An 8,434-nucleotide genomic window follows, 5' to 3' on the forward strand; every position below is an offset into this window, starting at 1 on the left:
ATGAATTATATGTTTGCTTCTCCTTCATCATGTGAACATGTGAGTGTAAAATAATTTTTCATCTCATTTTTTAAATACAATTGAAAGAGTTTAATTGCATTATTTATGGTTTTCTCTTCTTTTGTATCAATTAACTTGTAATACATCCACAATTAATTAGAATATATATTTCAAAGTAAAGTGGATATGATTTGTATTGATACTTATCTCTTTCAATTACCTTTTACACTTTGGAATTCAGTTGCATTTACGCTTATATCACTCAAATTATAACACAAATTGTAGGAATGTACTTAAGGTAGTATAGGTCTTCTAAATATTAGAAGAATGTTAAAATTTGGTAACACTTCTTGGACCTTAGAAAAAAGGTGTATATAGTAAATTGACCCTATTTCTATTCCACCAAATGTCTTTGAACACCCATAGTTAGAATTCAAACTAGGGCCATTTGAATGAAAACCACCCTGGAACTGGCAATGAACATGCCAATAGGGTGGAAATTTTATTTATTTACACAAATATATTCTAAATACCACACCAAAACTAGGAAAGCAAGAAAATGATCTAATCTAATTTTGAAAAGTGAAAAGAAGGAAATTTCCAATCCATAGAATTGGATTTTCCTACGTAAAAATACTCACAGTGGTAAACTGTTTAGAAAATTCACTTCTATTCAAATTGCTTGTTTTTCAAATTGCCAATCAACTTGGAAAAATCCACTTGAAAGGCCTTGTATTGACCTCATACAATTGTACCAACTAATTTTGGGTCATTATAACTGATCTTTTTCAATTTTTCTTGTTCATGTGCAAAATTGTCATGTAACTTTACAAAGTTGCAAAAGGTGTCATAATAATATTTGACTATTTTGTAATTCTTGCTAATAAATTGATGTCAAACCTTTTAGTATAACTTGAAATCATGTTAAAAATATGTTTTGTACTACTTTGACTCATTTTAAGCCTTTTTGGGTTCCTTACCCATATTATGCCAAAGTTGGCCTAATTGACAAGTTTTACCACCTAATTGACAATATTTTACATCTTAGGCAATGGCTCATGCAAACACAAAAAAATCAACTAAACACATCTATTGGACCCTCATATGGTCCTTATTTCAGCCATGATCTAGCTAAGGTTATTGCAAGTCAAAAATTTCCTTGAACTTTGTGCCTAACCCTAGTTGATCCTGCACCAATAGAGTATTTGAAGGAAGCACAAATTTGAGAACACTCACACACTAAAAGGTATTTGAAATATTCATTTAATAAGGTTCAAATTGCATTTTCAATTTTCATTATCTAATTTTTGTAGTGTTAAGCATTAATAATTTATTTAATATACTGAATATTATCATTGTTGGTTTTTCTGTAAAAAGGGTTTGCAATTATTGTTTCAAAGTAGAAAAGGTACACACACAAAGAGGTACGTATTTGTCATTCAATTTGAAGAGAAAAATTTTCTTATGTTATCTTGCTATTTCAATGAAGTCCTTTGAATGTTAGGGAATATTTGTGTGTCTAATATCCAATGCTCTCCAATTTATTTTTCTTCAACTATGATTTTGCATATTTTTAGGATATTCTACTATTTTCAATTAAATCCTTTAAATATTTTAGGATATTCTATTTTTGTTTATTTTGTGTAATTTTAAGTGTCAATTTCTCATTTAATATACCGAATACTATATTCATTTTTATTTTTTATAGAAAGGATTTGTATTTATTGTTTCAAAGTAGAGGACGTATAGACACAAAGAGGTATGCTTTTGTCATTCAATCTTTAGAGATTTTTTTCTTTTGTCATTCAATCTACTATTTCAATGAGGTCATCTATGTGTTACAGAATATCTATGTGTTTGTTATCCAATGCTCTATAATTTCAATTCATTCAACTCTCATTTTGTGTATTTCTTTGGGCATTCTTCTATTTTCAATTAATTCCTTGAATATTTGTGTTCATGTAAAACAAGTATTCAACAAATAATGAAATTGAATTACACAATACACAAGATCAATCCTTATACAATGAAATCAAGAACTAAAAGGAAAACCATAAAAGATAACTAACCTAGGTTGCATTATAATAATTAATAAAAATAATTAATTATTTTATACCTAATGTTTAGCTTAAGTAAAAAAGAGATAGCAAGTTACTTAATAATTAAATCAAAATGATTTAATTAATAAGAAAATACATTATTACTCTAACAACACCCCCCCCCCCCCCCCCCAAAGATAAACTTAAGGAGTAGCTAAAAACTTGGAAACTATTATTGAAAGTAAATTCAAATGGGTCTTGACAACAAATGATTGATTAAGTACCCAAGTACAAGAGGTCTCTATAAAGAGGAGATATAGAAAAAATCACATGGGAAAAACTCTACTCCAAAAAGAGATGCAGAACATGAAGAACACCACTGAAGCATAAACTCTATCAAACTACTAATCTCAAGAACCTCCACTGAGTTGAATATGATTGAGTAGATAAGATTAAGTTTGAAGAGTTGATCAATAAAAGATGGAAGATATTTGCATGGCCTCCAAAACTAGGATTGAAAGAGTGTCCATATGGTAAATGATCTATCTCACTAAAATGCATAGGTACCTAGCTACTATAATCACATAGTAAATAAGAATAAATACTAAATACATAGCTCACTCTATCGAACCAAGATAGCATTAGAACCAAAATAAATCCCCTATAATACTGAGAGATAAAATAAGTATACCGAAATTAAATGCATAAACTCCTTCAAAATGAAGAACTCGGAACATCTACAGTGCAGAAGAAGTGCAAACACCTATAAAGGCACATGCCATCAAAAAATCATGAGGCTAATGTTGTGGAAGGAACACTCAAATAAAAAAAGGAAGATGGAAAAAATAGCCAACATAAAATCTTCCATGACACTTTATAATGTAGTGCGAGTATAAAAAGACACAAAGACATGCAAGATCCTAAAATGAAATAGAGTGACACTTTATCTCAATGCATTTGTGAAAAAATATTACAAAAGATGTAAAAAAAGATCAAAAGAGACATAAGGCTAGTGGAACAAAAAGTACAACCCAGGATGAGTCATCCCATGCAACAAAAATGATCCCTAGACTTGAAACAACCAAGATATCCACTAGAGTGCAAACATGCAAAGAAAATTAAATAGACTATATCTGGAGAATAATCTAGAGAAACAACCAACATCACTGGAAAGAGCACAAAATAATTTTTTCAATGATATTAATCTAAAATAGAGATTAGATGCTCAAGATATGTCTCCTAGAGTGAAAAATAGAACCCCTAATTTTGACAGCAAAAAACCATGTAAAAAGCATCAAAACTAAATAATACCTACACTATTGTGATGATCTTGGAGCTAGCTTTTTATCGATATCTCATCTACAAAAAAATTACCATATACCCAATATATGAGAAAAAACTAAAGGTATATCCAAAAGGAGCTAGAAGGGCTAGGAAGCATGCTGATGTCAACAGATTACGATCCCAAATTTGAGTCAAATGGTTGCCTACACAAAAAAATGCCAGTAATCAAAAAAATGGGATGGAAAAAAAGGCACAATTGTCACAAAAATCCACTAGGACTAGGAAAATATGTTGGTGCTAGAAAATAATTTTAGTGGCAAAAAATATGCATGTCTTGGGGGGGAAATGCTAAAAACAATAGGATAAACCACCAAAGAAGGGCCAAAACTACCCATAGAGGAAAAAAAAATACCTACATGCACATCAACTGTCTTCATGCCCAAAAAAACCATAATGGTAACAACCAAAACTATTGTTTACAAAACCATTGATCATTCAAAAATGGCTAAAATTTGATAAAGTCATGAAGAAAACCCTGAGCTATGCAAAAAATAAATTGGTCATGCTAAGATGGGATGCCAAGATTGACAATGTGGCAAGGTACAGTGATGTGGGCATGTGTGGAGGTGAGTACATGTGATGTGTATCTACATTAGCTCTACCTATGCATGGGTCCTTCAAGGGCATGGGGCCTAGTGAACCTTCCAAGGACTACCTATGGGTTTTAACATCCTTTTAAAAATAAGATACGCAAGTCAAAGCATGTGATGAACATTGTTGGTACATGAATAGCCACATGGGGCTCAAGGAGAAAGGATAGAGGTGGGCCTAAGAAGCCTGGATGATATCAGTAATGGTGTTAACAGTGAGGGGCTCACTAGACAACAAGGATTTGCAGGTCCCTTTAAAACTTTTCTAATGCCCAAAAAAAGGTTCTCTCTTTTTGTTCAAAATATACATGGAAACCTTTTTTTAAAATAAATTTTGATGGACTTTTTTTCCAAAAAAAAATGTGCCACCATAAATTTCATGTTCTTTTTATTTTAAACATAATTTGTGATTTTTTAATAAATAAAATCAAAATATCATTGCCTCAATTTTTGTGCACAAGGCCATATGACCTTGGGCCAAAAAAAAATTGCCTCAAATTTTGATTGTGTATAAATTGGACTTATTGTATATGAAAATAAGGGTTTTTATGCACCAAATCCAATCGTGAGGTCAGTTTGGGCCCAAGGTGCTCCAAAAAAATCTCATCTCCAGATCCAATAAAAAACCTTTGAAACCATCAAACCCTTGAAGCTCCAAAAATTCTTCCAAACAAGAGTAGGAAACAATAGGCTAGAGCTCTAATACCATGTAGAAATTGAGAAATACAATTTCACAGAACCCAAAGGATGCTTGCATGCAAAATAACCCATTACAAGGAAGAATGGATAAAAAGGCAAGAAGATGGAGGTGAAAATAGGAAAGATGTATTTCACAAATAATAGAATTGAATTACAAAATACAAAGGATCAATCCTTATAAAAGGAAGTCAAGACCTAAAGGGAAACCCTAAAAGATAACTAACCTAGGTTGCATTATAATAATTAATAACAAAATTAATTATTATATGCCTAATGTTTAGCTCAAGTAAAATAGAGATAATAAGTGACTTATAATTAAATCAAAATGATTTAACGAACAAGAAAATACCTTATTACTCTAACAATTATAGTTACCAACACTCTCTTCCCCTAATTTGCACAACCATTTAGTTTCTCATTCTTTGCCATAGATTCTTGATATTTGTTGATTTTTCATAAATGCAGGTACTTCATTATTCCAATGCTTTCCTTGCCTTTTCACACCACATTTTTCTCCATTAAAACCTTGGGGTTGCACAAATATGTATAAAAAATATATTTCATGAATATTAAAAATTTATCCTTCATTACTACATTCTTCAAATATCGGGCACAACAACCGATTGTAATAGTTCTTCACAAACTTCTTATTGTATATTGACAAATATTATGTGTAATCAATTAAAATATATAGAAAATATTACTCTAAGATTAGGCTTATTGCATAATCTTGTACCTAGTAGTAAATATATTTGGATTCATATTTGACAATAACAAAGATGTCATGTCAAAAAATAATAATTTTAAAATTGCATTCCAATTACTATGACAAATACAAAGATATTAAATTAATGTTTCCTAATTTGACATGTATACAAAGCAAATTTTAGATTTAAAAATGATACTTACTTTTCCAAATTTCGCTAAATAATCTAATTGCAAAATAAAATTTTATTCTTATTATATAATAATGTTTCCTTTTAAGTTGTACAACTAGAAAATAACAACATCGATTCTAATCAATGATAAAAAAAAAAATCCCAACAAAGACTTTGACCAATGAATCAATGTTTAAATTTTGATCATGCTTGACAAAGTTTTTATATTTGTACATTAATGTTAATTGTTTTACTCATTTAAATATATCCAAACTGATTAAATCTTTTAATAAGTTAACAATTATCGAAAACACCTAATCCAAAGTTGTCTATCAATTGTTCCCCTTACACCTGCTATCGCACAAGTGCTAGTTTAAGATTATTATCATACAACCACCGTAATTTCAACCTTATCCCCAATCATATCATAATTTTATACTTAACTTTCACCTTAAAAATTATCTAAATCCTAAATTCCAAACCCTTATACTAGCCCTATTTGTAATGCTAAACCATAATCTTGAATGACCAACTCTAAAATTATAAATAACAAGCCATAATCCTAAGCATTAAAATATAATTGTAATCCTTGTCATATACCTAAATTATAAATAATAAAACATAATTCTAAATGTTAAAGAATTAGTTGTAATCCTAATTAGTAAACCCTAATCATAAATGTTGAATTCTAATCCTAATCATATACTTCTGTTATCTTTTTTAAATCCTAATGATATTCCTTATCCTAATTATACTTACAATATGTGGTTACATTATCAAATTAATTAGGGTTCAATATTTAAAACTAGTATTTAATACTTATCACTAGAGATAGGATTTAGTGATAGGGTTATGGGTTTGTATTAGGGCTAGGTTTTATGGGTAGGGTTAGGGTTTAGTATGTAGGATTGGATTTTAGATTTTAAGGTTACGATTTCCTTTTATGGTTATTCTTTAGCATTTAAAATTAAGGTTATAATTAAAGAAAGGATTATGATTAAGGTTTAATATTTAGGATTAGGATGTAGGGTTTAAGGTTTACCATTGAAAAATAGAAACCCTTATACCTAAATCCCAATCCTAAATTGTAAACCCAAATCCTAGATACTAAACCATAATCTTAATCCTATATCCTAACCTTAAGGCTAAGTTATAACTCCAACCCTAATTCTAAATCCTAAATGAATGATTTAATTATTCATTTAATTCTCTTTTGAATTCTTTATTTACTGATGCATTGACCACAAAATATCACACTTTAAGTGCTTTTATGGTTATTAGCAAGGTGTGTGTATGTATCTTTCTCCACAAGAATCTTATCTATTGCCTTTCCCTCTCACTCATTCCTTTATATTTTTGCTCCTTTTTAATCTATTTATTAAAAGTAGTAAGTAAAACTAAATTTACAAAGTTAAAAATATAATAAAGACATCTAAAATTTAAATAATGTAATGTTAAATATAACACATTTATTTAAAAATAGTAATATGTTTTATAAGATAAAAATCAAATCCTACATAATTTAAATTATAAGATTTGTTTACATTATTAGAATCTAAATTATAAGTTTATTAGAATATTTCATTTATTAATTTAATAAAACTAGCAGTTGTAGTCGAAGGGGTTTAGCATGTTTAAAGCATTGAGTTCTCGTGGTGGACACCTTGGTTCAAATCCCAAGAGGGAAATCTTTGTGGCACTCAAAGTTGTGACTCTTGGTCTTCCAATGGTTGTCTCTAGTGTGATTTCTTGTAAGGAGCACGAATAAGTTGTAATTGTTGCTCGTAAGAAGCACCCACGTTGTAAATGATCTTAATATTAAAAAATTAGTAGTTTCACACTTTTGTGCTTGGAATGATGAAGTGACGGGTGTTCATAAAATAAATCTACTCTATACGAATGTTGTCTAGGATATTATTGGGGAAGAAGTCCTCTCTCTATTCTCTTGGCACACATTATTTCCTTGAAAAATTCTTTCAATATCTTCATCAAATGTGTTCGACCTTACACAAAACTAGAACTATGTCATGGCTTCTTGCATGAAGTGTTTTCTAGTAGGCATTATCTTGGAGGAGGTATTGTGTTTAGAGCTACTTAAGTACAATCTTTGGAAGGATATTGGCTTTGTTGAAGGTATATTCTCATGGGAATTTCTTCTAAAATAACCACTCTGTGTTTTGGCATTTGACAACATCAAGCTTTTTTTTCCAAACACAAGACATGGGACATACTTTTGGCTTCTTTTCAAAAAATTGCAGGGTTCTTAGTGTGCCATGGATTGGGCAAATGTGTTCGAGGGTTTCAACAATATTGAATCTAATATTTGAACATAGCGAGGAACATCTCATACCAAATGTTGTTCTTTATTTGGGTGTTGATGATGTGAATGTTGAAGAACCATGGAGTCAAGATCTGATGGCTTCCTATGATCTTACTCCTCATGATAGGTTGATGCATCTTGTGATCCCTCAATAGGATGATTTAGAGTCACTTCCCATTTTGGACTTTAATACAAAAGATTATTTTAATACAATGGAGGATTTAATATATGCTTGGGTGTGGCTTTCAATTTCATACAGTCTTTTGGTGTTTTTTTCATGGTCTACTCTCAATTTTTTGGCTCTTCGATAACATTATGTTCTCTATTGGGTAGCTTCTTTCTACTTTCCTTGTTAGTTTCTTCATAGTTGTTAGTTTGTTAATGGTATTTAGGGGTTGTGTTTGAGTCATTGTAGGATTCAATAGATATATTTATCAAACAACTTTTGTGGTCTTGGGTGAATTTAGGCCTTTTTTAATGGCATTCACCTTTTGTTTGGGTAGTTGGAGTATTTAGTTGATAAGTGTTTCAAGGCTTTTAATGCTTCATAAATAGTAACTTATA

This window comes from Cupressus sempervirens, chromosome 10, assembly GCF_028749045.1.
Source record: "Cupressus sempervirens isolate cs-2001-9-10 chromosome 10, ASM2874904v1, whole genome shotgun sequence".
Lineage (NCBI taxonomy): Eukaryota > Viridiplantae > Streptophyta > Pinopsida > Cupressales > Cupressaceae > Cupressus > Cupressus sempervirens.